This window comes from Bombus affinis, unplaced genomic scaffold, assembly GCF_024516045.1.
Source record: "Bombus affinis isolate iyBomAffi1 unplaced genomic scaffold, iyBomAffi1.2 ctg00000078.1, whole genome shotgun sequence".
NCBI lineage: Eukaryota > Metazoa > Arthropoda > Insecta > Hymenoptera > Apidae > Bombus > Bombus affinis.
In genome coordinates, this window is record NW_026108827.1 from 1,140,126 (window position 1) to 1,161,451 (window position 21,326).

General features: G+C 36.5%; 1 long non-coding RNA gene across 1 annotated transcript in view; it reads left to right on the forward strand.

Moving 5' to 3' along the window:
- The first annotated feature begins 12,074 nt into the window (after positions 1-12,074).
- Positions 12,075-21,326, forward strand: part of LOC126927203 (uncharacterized) — a 39,547-nt gene continuing 30,295 nt past the window's right edge. Inside the window, exon 1 of the long non-coding RNA XR_007715283.1 lies at positions 12,075-12,924. This is a non-coding gene — a long non-coding RNA (uncharacterized LOC126927203). The remainder of the gene's footprint in view (positions 12,925-21,326) is intronic.

Sequence of the window (21,326 nt, forward strand, 5' to 3'; positions counted from 1 at the left end):
TATGGTTGCATTTATTGGGGTTTGCTTTTATTTGTTTTTCTTGTAGCCAATTTTCTATTTTTATGACATGTTCTTGTAGTATTTTGACTGCCGTTTCTGGGTTAGTATGCCTGACTAGTATAGCTGTGTCGTCCGCGAATGTCAATACTGTGCTGTTGGTAGTTGTTGGTATGTTCGCCGTGTATAATGTGTATAGTATTGGGCCTAGGACGCTTCTTTGTGGTACCCCGGCCTTGATGTCTTTAACTTGAGAATGTGTGTCCTTGATTTTTATTACGAAGGTTCTGCTGCTTAGGTAAGATTTTATTAATTGGTGTATTTGCTCCGGGAATTGTTTCCTAATTGTTTGTAGTAGACTTTCATGGTTAATTTTATCGAATGCTTTCTCTACGTCTATAAAGAGGGCTGTGCAGTATTCCTTGTTTTCTAGTGCTACTATTATTTCGTTTATAAGCCTGTGCATTTGCTCTATCGTGGAGTGTTTGTTTCTGAAACCAAATTGGTGATCCGGTATTAGTTTTTTTGTCTCTACTATTGTTTTTATCCGGCAATATATTATTTTTACCAGTATTTCGGAAAATACTGGAAGCAGTGATATTGGTCTGTAAGATGCAGTTTGGTGCGGGTCTTTGCCTCATTTATGTAACATTTTGATCTGTGCTAATTTCCATGGTTTGGGGAAGCATTGAATTCTTAGAATTGCATTGAATATTATTGTCATTAGTCTTATTGCTTTTGGCGGAAGGTTTTTCAAGATTTTACCATTGATTAGTGTATTTTCGAGCTATCGCGGGGAGACGCGATCGTTAGAATACGCGTCAACGGGAGTCGTAAATTCCCGTTACGATTAGAATAATCGACACCACGAATAGTTCGATCCTCGTATTTCGGTTAGGATAATCGGGGTGGTTGATGCGGTATAACACTGGTAGTCACTGAGTTATAATAATGTATATTTCCAACACTTTATACAATCACACAAAGTAGTAACGCCGTTGATTAAGATACAGATAACGAGAGAAGGGTTAGTCTTGGATGAGAAAAGGAGAGCTTTAGGCGCTCTAAGCCCTTGAGAGTTATAGGAACTGTCGGAGTTCTGGATAATGTGAGAGCCTTAGGAGACTCTAGGCCGTGTAGGCACCTTGAGAGTTGTAGGAAACTCTGAGAGATATAGGAACGGTGAGAGTTATAGGGAATGCAGGAACTCTCGGCACCGTGAGAAATGATGAAGGAACTCTGAGAGATGCAGGAACGGTGAGAGCTATACGGATTATAGGAACTCTAAGCACCGTGAGAGACGATCAAACTCAGGAGAGATAGGAACGGTGAGAGTTATAGGAAATGCAGGAACTCTAGGCACTGTGAGAGACGATCAAACTCTGAAGTTTTATTCTAATGTGAATGCGGAGGAAAGCTCGGTATGGGTGTGCGCTTTGAACGAAGAACGCGGATTCGTTGCTTACATTTTCAGTTAGGAAAGTGAGGGCAATGATCCGCGATGCTGATTGGTTATGAGCAATGTTGGGAAGGAAGATAGGAGGAAGAAGCCTCCTACTAACTTGGGTCCTAGGCGACATCGTTTATGGGGAGACTCGGATTTTCCGTTAGGGAGATCTCCGCTTTTTTCGTTAGGCCACTACCTGCTTTCTCCGCAATTCTTAAGAGCACGTAATAAACCCAAGGACTCTTCTAAAAAACCAGCTGAAAACACTTCTGGAATTAGAAAGTCCTTTCTGGCAAACAGATTGACTTAAACCATGTGTGCGAACAATGCAGTTAGAATTTCGACTTTATGGTGGGTCCTTAGGCCTATAGAGGGTTCGATAGACGGCACGTCGACCGTTGGCTGTCACGCCGCGCGGGATGGAGTGCAGATGTGTTGCGCGGCGTAACAATTAGGTCGATTCCTGGCGCTTTATTGTTTTTTGTTTTATCAATTATGTTTCTAATTTCTTGTGCTGATGTTTTAGGTATAGTGTATTCTTTGTCGGTTGTGGTAATAGTGGTTTGTGGATCCTCCTCCGTATGACTTTTGAGGTTGCTGTTGTTGATAATGTGTGGTGTGAATGTGTTGCAGAGGTGGTTGGAGAATTCTTCAGCTTGTTCTTCGTTGCTTCTTACCCATGTGTTATCTGCTTTTCTGATTGCTGGGACGGGTATTATTTGCTTCCTTATTTATTTCGTGGCTTTCCATAGTGAATAGTTGGTGTTCTCGTGTGTGGAGAGTGTCCCTATGAACTTTGCGAATTCGTTATCGTTGTGCTCCTTTATTTTGTTTTTTATTTCCTTTGCAAGTTTGTTTAAGTGTTTTTTGTTTTCTCGAGTTCTGTATTTTTGTCATTTTGCTTTTGCTTTTCTTTTTTCTCTGATTTTGTCGAGTATTTCTTGCGGGATTGCTATTGTTTGTCTGCTGGTTGATTCGGGTGTAGTCGTTGTCCTTGCTGCTTCTTGAACAGTTGCTGTCAATGTTGCTACTGCCTGTTCTATGTATTCCGGAGTTTTCAACGGGATGTTGCAGTTTATTTTGCGTTCTATTATTTCTTTGAAAGTTTGCCATTTGGTGGTTTTATTGCATAGTGTTTCTGGTTTGCTATAGTGTATTGGTTTGTTTCTGTATTCAATTATTATGGGTGTATGATCGGAGCTGAGCTCGAGGTTGGGTGTTATTTTTAGTTTATTTGTGTTTAGTCCCCTTGTAACTGCAAAGTCCAGAAGATCTGGTTTTTTGTTCAGGTCAGTCGGCCAATGTGTCGGTGTTCCTGTGGATAATATATTGAGGTTATTATTTCTAATGTATTTTTCCAGTGTTGTGCCTCGAGGTATAATGTTTCTTGACCCCCATAGCGTGTGCTTTGAGTTGTAGTCTCCCGCTGCGATGTACTTGTCCCCTAGGTCCTGGAAGTATTCTTCCCACATTTGTGATGTTATTTTGTGTCGCGGATGCACTGCTGACAACTGGAAGTAGTTGCTGCTAGTTTGAACTGTAACAGTGGTTCCTTGTAAATATTCTTTGTTAACTTGGCTGTGTAGATAATGTTTGATATCGTTTCTGACTATCACTGCTGTCCCTCCGTGAGCTTTTCCTGAGGGGTGTTTGGTATCATATATGGTGTAGTATGGTATTTTCAAGTAGCTTTTTGTAGTGAAGTGTGTTTCTGAGACAAGTAGTTTGTCTATATTGTTACTGTATATGAATGTTTTAATTTCGAGGACCCGTTGTTGTAGGCCGTTTGAGTTCCAGGCTGCTATTTGTAGAGTGTCCGTTTTTTATTCTTTGCTTAGCACGTTTGTAATTAGTTGTAGCATGACTGTGATTTGTTGGGTTTGCTGTCTGAGTACTGCGTTTTGTTCGCTTATCATTCTGGATTACGATGTTATCTAATTAATTGTTGTCTATTTGTTTTGATACTTATATTAACCATTATTTATAACATAATATACTAAATACAATTAGTATACACAATTAGTATAAGGATTAGTATAAGAAATTTTAAACAGCTTTTTTCAAAAGAACGAATCATTTACGATCCAGGGGTTTTCTGAAACTTTCGTTTCTCGTGATAAGTACTTTATGATGCAATAAAAAATTTTGTCTGAAAATTATACTCAAGATCAATTTCATGATCCATTTTCTCTAACAGATCTCCATCTTCCACAGCTACAACAAATAATTTTTTGACACTCTATACATTTAACATCGATTATAATTCTGATAATTGAAACACCGAACATCAATGTGTTTATTCACTACGCCAACACAGATAACAATTAACATTGATATATAATATATGTCGGAGATGAAAGAACACCGGAACCCCTCCTTGGATTCGCGGGAATACCGTAACGTTGTAACTTAGATTAAACAAATGCCGCTCCGATTATTCGAGATTTATGATCATGAGCTTGGGCTCGAGGCGACAATCAATCGCCGAACGTAGCCGCGGTCAAAGGGATGAACGTTTTATCTAACAAAGGCACAGAGTAACTCTATACCTCTCCTTAAAAGAAATAGTCGTAGCGACACGTGGCAGTAAATACTTCAATAGTTTCTATCCCGCGGCCCGCCACACGCAGATTTTGTCCTCCGGGTAAGATGATCGCCGGATGTCGGCATGCCTTTGTAGTGTATGTTTAGCTAACGTGAGGACCCGTTATAGATCTTAAGATTTAGTCAAGCGAAGTCCTTCAAATAGACTTTGTTGCAACTACGGGAAGATAGGAGAAACCTATCTTCCACGATGCCCCCCGTCAACAACCTCCCCTCAAGGGCGGCCAGCATCTCTTTCAAAACGCCGATATGGAGATCGACAAATTAGCAACAGCGCTAATTTCCCTCACCTTTGGAACGAAAGCTTTCGTTGACGAATCCGGGGATCTCATGTCCTTAGACACACCCATTATAGTTTTCCTGGACGGCATCATCGAGACGGAGATTCTTTCTTTCGTACGATCTCATCGACGAGTGACAGTACCACCTTACAACCAGTGAATACCTCACATCTAGTTAACAAAGAGTTAGACTTGAACTGTGCGAGAACATACGTTTATCATCCCGTGACCGCGGATTCGTTTCGAACCTAAGATCATTATCACTAGTGCTACGAGTGCCTAATCTTGTTGATAAGCCTGTGCTAGTAAACTCTTTATTGTATCACGGCAATGGCTAATTGTAATGAGAATTCATCAAACGCCCCTCTCCATAATCCTGACCCTAATCCGACATATATATTTGACGATATATATCTGAAAGAATAGAAATTTCATTTAATCGACTATATGACCATACTCGGTTAAGTACCAACAACGACTATCTATCAACCTTATCTTACTTCCTCAAAGGTATAGAAAGACTTTAAAAATATCAGCCATGTGATTTGGTCCTTTAAAATTTGGAAGTAATATAACGATAAAATACCATCAAAACCTTTAAATTTCCAATATTCAAGAGAAACTTGAAATCTCGTTTATTTACTCAGCAACAAAATCTTATTTACCTTCAGAGAACCTATACAATTTTTTCACAGCTCAATATCTCTCCTTTAAACAAAACATCAAAGTATGTTATTCCTAACTTCAATGGGCTCAACTCAATTTTTTGATCAATTTCTCTCGTCCTATACGCTCGTTTCAAAGCTTATAATACCATCTACACCTTTGTCTTGTGTTCCATCCATGGTTCCTATGCATGCAATTTTATTATTATCGTTCCAAAGGATCTTCGCATTTCTGTTTCGCTCGTGATAGGTATTCACATCTGTTTTATCGTGCTGTTTCATCTTCTGGGAACGATATGGTCGGAAATGTTATGATGTTGAATACGCACAGGTCGTTAAACGAGAATTAATTCAAGATAGATTCAAACGGAGTTAATTAAGTGATCCCAATTCCACCGCCTTGGAGGCTGAACGCGTTTTCCTTCCGAACGGTTCGCTCGTGTCGAGTGATGCAAATTTCAGCAAGTGTTTCACCTACGTGTTTACTATTAAATTTATTTCTTATCTATCTATATCTTATCTTATGAGAGTTTCGCCTGGTCTTAATTGGTTCTGTTGATTCTTATCGTTGTGAAAAGTCGATTCGCTATATATCTTTTGTATAGAGAACTATTATGTGATGTAAGAGTGTAATGTTGTAATATTTGTGATCCTTACTGTATTAATTTTGTCACTGAGCCGTTCTTTGGTTCGTTGAGCAGTTCATGTTCCCTACTTGTTTCGCTTGGGACTTTCATAATTTTCGTAATTACAATAAAAGGTTTAATTTGTAATAAGTTAAAGATTTGGTCCCTTGCTTTATGATGTACGAGAACCTTTGAACTAACAACTTTGAAGTGACAATTGAACGAGAACTGACAAGCTTTCATTTCAATCTATATTTAAGATATTTAATATTTAATCGGTTTTCGTGACACCGAATAAATAATAAATAATAAATTTGAAGGGAAAAAAACAAGAGATTAAGAAAAAATTCTGAAAGAGACACAAATCGGTAGTATTATATTATATTACTTTGCGAATTACTTTTCAAGCATAAAAATAGTTTGACGGTCACTTGTAGTTCCTTCCTTGCCATTTCATTTATTAAATTCGTCTAATTTCGTAAACAAAATAGCCACTCGTGGCGAGTTTCGTGTTTAAAATAGAATTTTGTCATACAGGCTGGTTGGTAATTGATAGTACAGGCGGAAAATTGGTGATTCTACTCGAAAAAAGAAGTCGAAAATATAGAATAAAAATTTTTCGTTTGAGACTTTATTTTCGAGAAAATCGACTTTGAATTTTTGATCGGTATGCCTGCAACGGGTTGCAACATATTGGAACGGTTTATCAACATAACGTCAATCGAAACACAATCTACAATAAAATCCGTTATAACGAAACGTGATAAAATGCACGCGTACCGAGCGAAAATTCAAAGTCGATTTTCTCGAAAACAAAGCCTCAAATGAAAAATTTGTATATTTTCGACTTCTTTTTTTTACCAGTTACCAACCACCCTGTATATCCAACAGCTCACTTTTTCTTTGTAAATATTATTAATAATTTTATCAATTTTTTATATTTCCATCCTTCATACAAGTGACAATGAATCATAAAAGTTTCATAGAAATCACAAAGATTAGGGGATAAGTATACCACTATATTTTCATATATGTATATGTATGTATATTCCCAAATTACATGATAGAATATGAATAATATTGAACAAAATATAATCAAGTATACAGTACCATGGAAATACAACAGATTACAATTTTCTACCTGTCACCGATTCATCGTCATCTCCTTTCATTCTTTTGACATATATAAAAACAAATTAACCCGTCTGAAATAATCATACCTCGCTCTTTGAATACAAAAATCTATTCAAATGAAATAAAGGGGAAGAAAATAAGAATAAATATAATTACTCAGGTATAATCTTCTCAAGGTATAATTATTCAGTTACAAATGATTCTTCGTTAACACACTACATTGTACACTACTTCTTTTCCCGGTGGCTGAAGCTAATCGTCGACGTTTATAAGGTACGAATTTTGGCGCCATCGGAATCTTTATTGAGAAATTAAAATATTACAATTGCCATCACTAAGCTCAGCGTCCACAATACACTATGTTTTTCAAGTTTAGGTGAACCATCGACGATAACCACATCAGATCCGGACCAATACTCAGTGCCAACCGCATCCAGGCATTCGAACTCGCAACATCGGCGTCCAACGCGGAATCTCTTGCAGCTCTGTAATAAGAAGAAATCGATTAATTGTACGGATCAATCGTCACTAGACTACTCGAAAATCCAGGTCATTCAAAGAATAAAAGAAGAAAGAATTGCTCCAATTCCACCATTGCTTCAGCAAAACTAGTATTTGAGAACCATTGGTCAAATATATTATAACACTAAACGTACATTTCGGGAAGAATAATTTGTGCTATGAAACAGAATATGATAAAGTTCAAAGGTTACATCGATTTTCAAAATTTTATAAATTCAGGTGTATGACAGTATCAGTCAGCTCTTTTTCTGTCCCCAAGCGCCAAAATTCATTCCGACTACCATTTTATGTATTTTACAGAAGTAAGCCTTCATTCATCTCCCATTCCATCCACCAACATGCTCTCGACGTATTATCTTCTAAGTAAAATATTGATGTTGAGCCAGACATCCTACTGAATAATCTTTTCAGTGTTACTATAAGGTATTTAAAACCAGGGTTAGTGCTTATACGTTAGATGTAATACTTGGCATGAAACCTGCTTATATTGATATTAAACTTATGCATAGTAGGATGTTGGACCATTGTCAAAATGAAATTACAATACACACAGTTTCACCGTGGAAAAGTGGATCTTTCTAGCATGTCTACGCAAATGATGGTTGGAGGGGCGAGGGGGAGAGGGAACTGTACATGCGCCAAACACCGTTACGTTCGTAATTTTTCACACAAATTTACAACTGTAGGGAAAAAATTATCTCTGATGTTTCAGATGTTAGAAATTGACAATATCGCAGAACGGAATGCTGTGTTCTAGATATTCTATTTTTGTTACGAAAGTGGTACAAACGAAGTCCACTTAAGAATAGTACAACAAAATCGGTTGAGGTTAGGTTATCATGCAGATATCGCGGCTTTTGCTTTGGAAAGCACGCAACTGCTAGTCTCGTCGTCCCTTGTAAACGAGAGAAAGATATTGTAATTGGTCGGGATTAACATAAAACTCGTCGCATGCGATCAGATGGCCTGAATGTTTAATAAACGAGAGTAGAGTGCGTGCTACGTGGTTCTAGCAGTTTAGGCGGAAACTAATTATTGTAACCGGAGCCGAGATATGTAGCGATATTACTTTCCTCGACAAAGCGTATAAGGTGAGGAGAGAATCGCGATAAAGTAGAACAAGAGACAGGAATTCTTTACGTAAAGCAGATCTGTCAACTAGATAGAGATCCTACAGCTATAACTACAGTGAATCCGTACTCTGGCGAATTGTCGTTTCACAAATAAAGCTTCTGAAAAACGGAATTCCTACAATATAACTGCTGTTGTAAGAATCTACATATCTGATTTTGCTGCCGTATTTGTCAGAACGTTTGTTTATCAAAAAAACGCATCCTCTGTAATCCTCAGTAGCTTAACAAGGTACAGTTAATAAAAGAGATAGAGCGTTAAACGGTGACGATTTAATCACTGTTAAATAGATATTGGTCTCTTTAGTTAAAATGCCCTATGATTTATTTGCATCATTTTTTTTTCATGCAATTTAAAATATTTAAATATACAATATTTATCAAATATTCAAATATTTAAAGAAACAGTAGTCCATACAATATAATTTTATTTGATGGTTATTTGATATTTAATATTTTGGTTTACATACAAAATTGAAATTATACTTTGCTTGAGGACAAAAATTCTAATTGCATTCCTAACATATACCAATAATTATTGATCAAAATAGAAAGAACTGCAAGACTAGGAAGATTACTTAGCATCTTATATAGCCTGGCAAGGCTCGAACGTTTTATCTTCCTGTAGATTTTCTTTGCTTTTAGACTTTCCTTCCATTTCTCTGAATTGGTGTCTTCTGTACACTATTTATAAAAGAAGAATAAATTACATGTTACATCCAAGTTACCAATCCAAATAATTTTAAGTAAGAAAAGAGATCTAATGCAGCAGTTTCCACTTAAATATAGATCCGACGATTATTTACGAACAAATAGTATAAATCTTTTAGCAATATGAAATTCGCAATATTTATTCAAATATTTATGTAGTACCGGGGCCAGAAGGCCTAAGGTATCGGCCGAACTGTAAACAATGTACCGTTGGGTCCTTTAAGTGGACAGTTTACGTGAAAAGGCTGCGTGACCTTGATCACGGGGGTTTCGGGATACCTGTTCCGAAGAACGGGAAAAGGTAGAGTGGGCAGAGCGTGTGGAGCGTGCGGAGTGGACAGAGTTTTTGATTGGGAAGCAGTTTTTGCCACGCAAACATGGAAATTGCGATTCAAAATTGAATTTGCACTGGAAACGGTTGACGTTCCCGACTTCACGTGCCCGAAGTGAACGGACAGAAGGATTGAGCTGGAGAACGCTCTTGGCGAGAACATAGACGTGGACAATCTGATCGCCACGGTGACCGCCAAGAACGAGAGCTGAGATAAATTCAGGCAATTTCGCAAGACCGTCATGTCTCACAGGAGGGTGACAGCGAAGGCCTTGATGGAAGCAAGGAGGAGAACGAGAGCAACAACAACTACGCGGAGCAGTGAAGGCAGAGATACAAGACAACAAAGAACCACAGAAGGAGATCAGCCCAGTATTCTGAACTAGCTGAGAAGATGACGAGAGCAATACAGAATATACAGAATAACTGCCTGAAGAAGAAGATACAACGGGGCATGAAAGGACAACCCTGATGACTGCCGACAGGTTTTACCGGGGTTGTCTGTCCTCGAAGCAAAGGAAAAAGGAGGAGGGGTTTTTAGTGGGTATGGCAACAACATCGGCCCGAGTCCCACATAACCCAGTGATGCGGATCACTGGGTATGCGTAACAGCATTTTTCCCTCCTCACGCAAAAAAGAAAAAAAAACTATACACTCTATCAATTTTAAGTTGATAATTTCGTTATTATATAATTTTTCTTAGTCTAAACTGAATCCAGGGAGAAGAACTTTCATCCAATTACATACTTCATTAATTCATGAATTATATTCGTTACCGTACGTACAAAAAGAAAGTTGACTGATATAAAAATTCAAAGGATAGAATTTCTAAGCTCGCGATTGGAAACAGATTCAGTTCAATGGTTTAATTTGCCATTTAATTGAATTCTCTGGCAATTTCAGCGAACTGTGGGCTTTAAAAGTGTCCCGCATTCAAACGCAAGACTTCTCCTCCACCTTTCCCTTTCTTTCAATTCCAACCTCAAGTAATTGACCAATTAATTCGAAGATATATTTACATGCTTGCAAGGGATTCAAACAACTTCGTTGCGTTAAATTCGCAATTATAACCAACACGAATGTCTCAATCAATGTGCAGCTCGAAACAAATAAAAGATAATTAACTTTTCAATATAACGATTGATATGTTTGATGAAGAAAAATGTATGAATTTTTAAAAACGTCTCCTAGTACATTTAGCATTTTTATAGTAAAAACTTAGAACACACACGCACACATATACTATTCCATGAAATGATTTACACAGCTATGAGTCTAATCCTATCATATTATAAAGGGATGGACGAACTTTTCCTAATAAATATAACTTTATACAAAATCTTGTTTAAAAAAATTAGTTTTTTATTCTCATTAAATTAATTTAATATCAGAATATATAATTTTAGTCGTTATCAAAATTTTATGTCAAATGCGTTCATAGATACATATATGAATATGTCGGGTTGACGTTAAGATTTGAGTTAGGGTTAAGGGCGTGAAACGAATCCCTATTGGCGCTAGACGTGATCATTATGCAATAGAGGAGATATTTACTAGTGCAAATATGACTATGATGAAATTGGACAAGTAATCGCGATAATTAGATACTCGAGAAGCTAATGACAATGATCCTAGGCTCACTAACGAATCCGCGGTCAAGGGGATGACGAACTCTACTTTTCTTCAACGTCTAAGTTGTACTCAATGTTAATGCATGGGGCAATCACTACGTATCTGAGAGTTACTTGAATCGTCTTTGAGATCGTACGGGAGAGTGGTTCTCCATCACGGTAACGCTGTCGAGGAAAACCATGATGGGTGTGCCTAAGGGCACGAAATCATCGGATTCGTGGAGAAAAGCCTTCATTCGGAAAGTGAGGGAAATTGGCGTTACTGTTAATTGGCCAATTTCCATGTTGGTGGTTAGGGAAGCGTGCTAACCGCCCTTAAGAGAGAGTTCGAGAAGAGGAAGCGTCGTTCGTGAGAAAAATAGATTTCTCCTATTTTCTCGTAGTTGGGGTTAGGTTAGGACTGTTTGTCGGTTTGAAGGACTTTAGTTAAACAAATCTTAAGATTTAAAGCGGGTCCTCGGGCTAGCTGAACATGTACTGTGGAGACGCGACGACATCTGGTAATCATCTTACTCAAAGAATAGAGTCTGCGTGTGGCGAGCCACGGGACAGAAATCGTTGAAATGCTTACCGTCGTGCCCCGTCCTAAGTATTTCTTTTAAGGAGAGCTATAGAGTTACTTCATGCCTTTGTTAGACAAAACGTTCATCCCTTGACCGCGACTACGTTCGGCGACTGGTTGTCGCCTCGAGCCCGAGCTCACTATCATAAATCTCAAATAAGTACAGTCGAATTGAATGACAACAGTTTCTTAATTCGGCTATGGTGAAATCTAAATTACAGTACTAGGGGTCTTCCCAAAGTTCCGAAGGGAAGGTTCCGGTGTTCTTTCATCTCCGACAAATAAATGTCTAATCCTATGTATTTATTTCAACTGAAATCTTAACTTAAATATTTATTAACAATATTCTGACGAATATGCAATGAAAGATAAAAACAAGTTTATTTTTCCTATAGAATGTCTCATGCTTCTTACTCATTTTATGTTTCTCGTTGTCAGTGCGTAACTACTTATCAGCCGCATGAATGCTAAGTTTTACTACTGAGAAACGAAGAGACATATAGATGCAAATATACGCTACCTCGCGTGAAAAAACATCAGATACATTAACCAGAAGGAATATCCGATACATATAAAATTCATAGCGTAGTTATTTATACATACGGAATATTTCTTTCTGTATGAAATATTCTTTCTTCTGAATTCTTATTATAAATGTATGTCCATTTCCTACCTTAAAATGTCTCTCCTTTGAAAAACTCCATTTAAATATAACGATCAACAAAATATTACCAATAAAAATATTAAAACGAGATGCTGAAAGAACCTTTTAATGAAGTACAAATGATTATTTCAACTTTAATTCTGTTAAATTTGAATTGAATCATTTATAAACCGAACAGGTGTATAAAATTTTATTGCGTAAAAATCATGAAGCTGAAAATTAGGAACGAATAACGAATGGGTAACCTAGTTTCATTAAAAGGTACGTGTACGCCGATCCGCGTAACAACTTCGACACTCCAATTATTATAAAGCATGTATCCTTCAGAGATTTTTTGCGCGAACGCAAGATACCTTTTACACGTGCAACTGAATAAGTGGAACGTGATTTTCAATATTTCTTCTTGTAGAACTTGTAACAACGTAACTGTTTCACGAATATTTTCCCTGACACTTTTACAACGATGCGTAGAAATCTCCTTTTCTAATTAATAATTTCAGCATTTCTCTGAACAGTTTCGTTGCGATTAAAAAATATACAAAGCTTACGACGTGCTTGTTTAAAAATATTTATATGGAACAAGATTTCGAATTTGTCGCATCAATCGCGATCTCAGCAGGTGTAAATTAATTCGTTCTAATGAACGAATAAATTAAACGGCTCGTGACAAAAATTATCCCTGTCCATGTTTGTCTTTCTAAAACTAATTCAAGGCGAGTTAAATGAATCGCTGTGTACCCTATTCGCGCAGCATTTGTTTTAACGACCAGCATGCAAGCGTTAACGGTGTACTTTAGTTTCGCATGGTTGTGCTAAGCTGGTTGCTTTTAGAATGAGCATATACTTACAAAAGGAGGTGAACAGAAGATAGCCTTGCACCATTTTGGCTCCGAATGGTAGCAGACGCAAAGGCTGCAAACCGAAGGTCCCGGCACATACAGCAGCCCATTTGAGATAACTTGTCCTTCGAAATCAGTACAGTTTTCTTCTAAAGCCACTGAAAACGATTACCAACGTCAATATCTTTGCCCCTCGACAATCGTACGCGCAGTTACGCTAACCGTTTTAACACCACGCAGCGTGATCGCTCAATTCGCGTACCGTGGTAAATTGTGCCACGACGTATGGTCACGATCATTAATTCGCAACGCGCTCAAGCGTGCTCGTCGTGAGTCATATCAGAGTTTCCTCTCGTAATTACTTGTTTTTCAAATAATCATAAACCAAATAAAAAAAACCAATATAAAAAATTACCTCTTGAATCGGAAAACCAAATACTGCATTATAGAATGTTATCGCGCAAACGAAACGCAGAGCATAAATATTTCGCAAACTTTTGAGTGTTTGTTGTAACGCTTTCTATCGGTACTCCTCGCAAATAAATAAACGAAGCTCTATCGCGCTGCATAGCACAAACCGATACGGAGTCTTGAAACATCCGACACTAAAACGGTTAATAACATTACGAAAACGACCGTACCAGGAAATTTTTGTCGAACGGATCCGCATTGCGGCTATCACGATGCTTCTTCGTTGCATCGATGCTTCGTCGATGAGATTAAAGCACCGTTGAATTAAAGCACCGAGAAGCGACACGCGTCCTCAAGAACTACGAAGGTTCTACTCGAACGAATGAAAACTTTTCTCGAGTCCGGTGTGTATATACAAGACGTGCGAATTTAAAGTTCAGATTGTATTAATTGAAATAATTGGTTGGTTTGATCAAATTAATCGTTTTAAGCAAATCGTTTTGAGTCCAATTACCGGATGTCATCGATGCTACGCTGAAATGACGAAGGTCATCCAAGTAATTGATGTCCACTGTAATTATTTGTTAATCGCGCGTGGAATCGGAACGATTCGACCTCGTTCCAACGCGAATCGTTACTAAGGCAGAGACGGCAATTAATAATTGTCGCGTCATTTGTTCGATCGTGTTCACAAATTGAAATACAGCTGAGTGGCGGAAACCATTTATAACACGTCCCGTACCGCGTAGGTCGTATACATATCTCAGGATGAATTTTTCGTACTTCGCCGCATATATTCTCCATGTCAGACATACCATAAAATATTTCGTGCAATCGCGTATTCCTGTCTAATGTCAGGAATTCTCTTTCCATAGGTCTGCGTTTTCCATATTATCTATTTTGCTTATCAGTAAACATTCTTACAATTTGTGATTAATACTGTACGTACAAGAACGTTAAGTTTTTGACGTTGTAATATTTCACATGAAATAATAATGGCTGTATATCGACTAACTTATTAATTAATTAAATTCGTGTATATCAAGTTTCCTATCATTTAATACTTTCGTGTAACTACAGAGATTTGATACTATGAAATGAAATATAAAACTTGGTAAAAAACGCGCTTCGTTAGGAAATGAGGGTAATGATGCAAATATTTTTTGTAGCCATTATATAGAATTTCGATGGTATAATTAATCAGTATCAACTTACCAGCCCCTGACGGGACGAAAGTGACGAAAATAATTTGCAAACAGATGAGGATTGCAAGTATTTTCGAGTCCTTCATGGTTGTAAAAAATCAGGTAATGTTGTCGCTGTAGAATATGGGAAAATCAGGCGTTTCAATATCAGTTGTGCGGGCACTGGAGTGCGTAGACCAGAAATATCTGCGACAAAAATCAGAATACATTTGTTTTCACATGATTCGATCAATTTTGTGTAGGACTAAGCTGATTGAACCTAACACGGGATAATTGTCCAACTTACGACCTTAACAAGCCCGCTTGATTCTCTATAAGTGCTTGAAATTGATGCTTGTATTCTTTCCAGATTAACAAGCTTTGCCCCCCCCCAACCCCCTCCCTCTCTATTTCCTTAGATCGAGTTAGACTGCCACAACATATTATCTTTCTTCTTTTCTTTTCTTTTTTTTCGATCTTTTAAAGCCTTAAATCGCTGGTTATTATAGTGTATACATTCAATTACTCTGTAAGTCGTAAGTACATGTTTTACGTTATTTTTTATTTTCCAGCTAAATTCCACAAAAACAAGAAATATACTTCCAACGTGTTTTCACGTGTCTCTAGCAAAGATCTCGAAAACAAGTTGCGGCGCAATTTAAAACGACAAATAGCACCGTGTGTCTCGTTGTGGCAACGCACGCTTCGTCAGCTTTTTAAAAGCGCTCTCTGTCTGCTTTTTTCTCCCTTCACCGCCTATTCGTTTTTTCTTAACGAGTGAAACCGTTTTTACGAGGACGGGAGCACAGAAATGACGTACTGGCAATTCTGTTTCGTGATGACACAACCAGCCCGGTTTCAGTGAATTAAACCTGGCCCCAAGCTTCCAATTATCTCTCCCTTCCTTTCCTTTATTTTTTCCTTCTATATCGAGTTTCAGGTTTTCTAAATTTCCATTAAAATCAACTATGGCTTTTCTCTATTTTATATGTTAGCCGATGATTCATGGCAAAAGCGTCGGCTGTAAAAATATTTGGAGTTGCAACAGCAGCAAGTGTGTTTTCTCAAACAGAAAATATTGGAAGCGTACTCGTTGGCAAAACAGTTCACGGATAGTTCGTCCTCTGCTTGTTATTTGTTTCAATACCGTTAGCAAATAAATTCATGAAACATAGTGGTATCGCATAAATTGAAAATAAAAGCTTTGCGTATACTTGGGAGTTGAACTTTGGCTATTATACGCATGTTATATATATATATAGAAGATTGCTTAGAATTTGGAGCTTAATAACATATCTCAAAGTCATTGACATTAAAGAAGGTGAACCTTACTTACCAAATTTCCTTCCGTCAAATGATACATAAAAATTGAAAAAAATAATATACATAGTTTTGACTTTCTTCCGCATTATAATTTGAATCACTCGATTTATTCGACTAAAGATAATCAAGCAATAATCTCACTTTACACGTATTCTCATCACGTGAAATAGATCACATCAGGGATTTTCAAAAGTCGATGGAATATTAATAGCGATTAATTATTTATGGATGTATTCTGCACGGTTAAAGCAATCGCCTAGTGAATTATCGAGTTCCAGGAATATGAGCGGTAAACAGGATTGCAGCTATAAATGACTCTCTAACGTGTATATTAGAGATGAATTTGATCATTTATCCTCATAATATGAAATACGCTTTTAAGTGGAAATCATAATTAACAATTTCTGACAGCGAAAAGTAAATAAATCGATACGTTTAAATCAATATTAGAATTTCTTAATATTTTTATCAAATATTTTTATCAAATATTTTAACATCGTAGAAGTGTCGTTGGAGAGAAATATTAGGTTGTTCCAAAAGTTTCTTTCGGTTTATAAAGAAATGATAGATGTACGATATTTTTTGCATTATATTATTTTATTCAATTATGTGCGATCCACCTTTCTCCAATTTAATATAAAATAACATAAAACAAAAAATGCTGTGTATCTATCATTTCTCTATAAAACGAAAGAAAATTTTGCGAAAATATAATAGAAATTTAGCTTTAACACAATATAAAAATGGATTGTTATGCCCCTAGGAGATAAGAACAATATGATTAATATTAACAATGAATACGTTAACGTAACGAAAAGCAGCTTTTGCAGAAGGCTATAACCTGAAAATGTTTACTAAAGAATGATAACATGAATTTTCTTAAGTACCCCATTTGATACTTAATCTGCTTTGTAAATACTGTACGTCCTAACTTTGAAAGAATGCAATTTTAGCCAGAATGTTTCAAATTACCTAGCCGTATTGTTTCCTTGTAATGTAATTTATATTTACATTATCTCGCGTAATTCTTTCCACTTTATTGACTTTTAAACGTTAATGTAATATAATTTTTATAATATAATTTTAATCGAAGTTATTTAAAATTTGTAGTATCTCATCCCTACTAGAATAATATTAACAAATGTGCAGAGCTCAAGTCGAATAACACCGGCTCAGATAAATGATCATCAAACTTACTTTTGTTATCGTCGATGTCAGTGATTTTGAACCAGCCAACGTCCATGGCAATCAATATTATTTAGCCGGTCTTAACGCAATGTAAAAAGCAAAAAAAAAGAGGAAGGAAGGAACAGGGAAGCAAAGAGATAAAACGAATTTTTCATTTTCTCGAAACTAGATCGAGTTTCAAGCTGCTCGTAAAAGAGTCTGTAGTCAATCCGACTAAATTCGACGAACCGCGCTTCAAAATTCCCAGAGAACTGTGATAACCATCGAAATCTGTACAATTTGTCGATTCATCGCTTGATTAAAAAATGGAACAAAATGAGGCTGATCAGCCGGCCTTTGAACTTCTAATGATCCCTATCGTTATACCCTAGGTTGAATGCTACGATATAAGCCGAAACAGCTATAAGTAGGGTTCACGTGATTGCCGCCATCTATTATTCACGCGTTACACATTCGCCAGACGCGTCTAACGGTTGACATTGTTTTCTACCCTCAGTTCCAACGCAATTACGTTGCTACGTGCAATCAAGTCTCGAGTGAAGCTAATGATAAGTTGTTGTTCGATCCTACACAATTACTAAAATTATTCAAATTAAACTAATTTAGTCTAAAAAAACAAGTAATTTCGTTATATATTTCCTTTCATAATAAGCCATGGTTGGAATATAGTAGCTGACGAAAATATTCGTATATTTGTAGAAACATTTTAGGGCTGTATTATGCATAACGGCACTATAGAATTAATACTGTAACAGAATTCTACTATCATGGTTATGCTGGTAATATTCGAAACAAATCTGAAAATCTATGTAGATGTTGTAAGATATTCAGTACGAGTACTGTGCATTACTGGTATGTACATAATCACGACGAGATAAGGAAGGTACTGTTCTCTATTGCTCATCGCTACCCGTTGCTAGTAGCAACGTACTATGCATATATATCTCGTAAAGATTTTAAATGTAGCCAACGAGACCATTTTTAATATTTGACTATCGTGACCCATTACAGTTTCATCACTTTCGATTAATTGAACACGACCCGCAGCTTAAGACTAAAATACACAATATAAGTATGGCACAGAAAATCTTTTAAAATTTACGGACGACTATTTATGGTATTTAAAGGCAGCAAAGATAATAATTAGCTGCGGATTTTCCTCGAATCGTAGCATACAATATGGAATCTGATTATTAAAAATTACAGTGGAAATACAGTGGATTTCCATAAGATATTCGTGCTTGTGGCATTTTGGAAATAAATTCTTAACCCAAATGGACGACCTCGATACTCGAGAAATTTTGTGAAGCTGACGTCAATGGCGATATGTACTGTTGTTGTGCTATCATTTCATAGTAAGCTGTATTGATTGCACTTCTATTCACGGAATTGATTTATTCCACACAAAAGTTGACAACAATAATCGAAAAAAGAAAAATATATTACCGCCTTTCACATCAGCATACACAAGCACATAGGATTTCACACGAATATACACACTTGTAAATTCGACGAAACGATCAAATTTAATTATTTTTCGATTTTTCGGGCATCAAGTACTACATCAAACGTTACACATCAAACGTTAAAATACGGCGAGCATACAAAATGTACAAACCACTCTAAATTAATTAACTTTGAACGTTATTGATTAATTAAAAAAAACCACTGTTGCGTTGAGTTTTACATTTTAAAAAGTTGTTATCCGTTTTTGCTTTGTTTAAAACTAAAAACAGGACTACGTTCATTGTAAGTCGTAAATATCCCTTTTATTTATTTAAACAAACAGATATTTAAACAAACAATTTATAAATATATAATTTATTTACGTATATTTGTAATATCTGTTTTATAAATTTGTACAACCATTTATCCATTTATCTATTTTATTTGCATATAATTTTTATAGACTTTTTTTTTCTTTTTTTTTTTTTTTTTTTTTTTTTAAGAACGAAAAATTGTGATTCTATTTTAAGACATGTCAGGCTGAAGCGATACACGATATATATTTTATTCGGATTTCACCGTCGTCGTAATCGATGCTATTGGAAACGTTTCACGATAGACGTCTTACAAGCGCTTGCAATGTCCGTCATGTGTAAGGCTCTACCACTGAATCGCGGCTGCCATTTAGTGATTAAGGTCGATCACTTAGAGACGTTAATCCGCCATAATGGTGAGCAATACATCGAAGCCATTATTGAAAGCATAGTTACGCTTTAATTTCATCGATCTTATTCACAAATAGAAGTGTACAAATTATAGGATTTCCAAATATTTAGTTCAGTTAAAAGGAGATATGAAAATGACAGGTATATTCAAAGGATAAAACAGAACCGTACGATTGTAAAGTTTCAAATCATTATAACTATTTAAATTTGAAAAATCCTACTATATTTATACAATATATTTTTATTAAGAATGGAAGAAATTTCGAAAAATACGACAACACTTTTTACTGTCGTCTTGAAGCACACCATATGTTAAGCTTCTTCGTCGTTACAAATTTTATCGCGGATGTAACGAACGTTTCGAACATGTAGCACGCACGCGTCAACGCCTACATTTGGATTTTAAATATATGTTTTATGCATTAAGTGTATTAACTTTCTTGCGCAATTTCTTTCAATTTGTTACGATATGGAGGATTTAATTACGTTTAAGATATCTATCTGAATCCTTTAAATTCGAAGTTCTTTAAAAAATTACGTTACGTAAAATAATCGTTTTTCCACTTTATTGTATCATAAAATAGTTACTTAAATTCATATTACTTAAAGAATCTTCCTACAGAAAGAATAAAAAAGAATAAAATCCTATATGTTAAATTTTACGTGATTGATGGAATACATAGCGATGACGAGAACTAACTACAGACAACAAGAAACTATTAGCGAAGGCAACTGGTGACTATGAATGTCGTCTCTATAATATGTGGCGACTAAGGAGAACAACTACCAACTACGGATAACAAGTAACAACCAACTGTCTCGTTTCTAAGAGGCAACTAACTTGCAATTATCCTCCTTTGATGGTTTCTGTAGCGTGATATAGGTCTTGAACGTAGTTAAAGAATATGGTCGCTGCTGAATGGCGATTTGACAGCAAAGCGATCCCGCCAGTTCAAAGCTTGACATTACAAGCTACCGAAAACCATTAATCTTGTTATCGAATATCTAGCTTTCAGAAGAACCCTTGTGATATGATATGACGTCATGACATTTTTATGACGAAGACGAACAAACACCGACCTCTAACGAAACAAATTTTTATTAAGTGCCGTATGTGGGTTGCAGGCCGGCCAACCAAGGAAATTTATCGAATGTATAAAGTAAAATATATACGAATATATTCGATATATCATAAAATGCCCGCGTTACATCATCTAACAGCATAAAGAAAGCTAAATTTAAGGAATTAAAAAATTGAAATACCAATTATAAGAGAGTTAATTAAATTCAAACCTATCCTATGGTCCTAACCTAACCTATGGTCTCATAAAGACCTATATTTCCTGGAAATTGATATCGTTCGAATTCTAAATTCTCCTTAGAAAGTATCATAGAGAAAATATGAAACTTGAAAAGTACATCACGCTGATGCCTCGATAAACCGTCGTGTCGATAAATCCATGTGTCCGAGCGATGAATTTTCCCCAAACAACAAAAAACTGAAGGAAAATCTTCTTTGAAGGACGTGACAAAGTAGGGGAAGCGGTAACAATGATCACGCGATAAACTGATGGTGTACGTATAGAACGAGTGTTGCGAGAGAATTATCGAGAAACAAAAAAAGAAAAAATAATCGTCGGCCGGCGCGACTATACGCTATCGACGGCCAAACAGCGACTGAGACTAACTGAAACGAACTCTGTCGCAGTATGAGCACGGGCTGCGTTCGCGGATCGATCGAACACGTTCTGCGCCTCTCCGCGGCACCGGCGTCAAAGCCACGCCCGATGGCTGCAACGCACTGGTGCACTTGCAACATTAACCACTGGTCCTTCCTTTTTCGTGTGATATTATACCAGCATCTGCGATGCCATTTCAAAGACCGCAATCAAAGCATTAAATGCC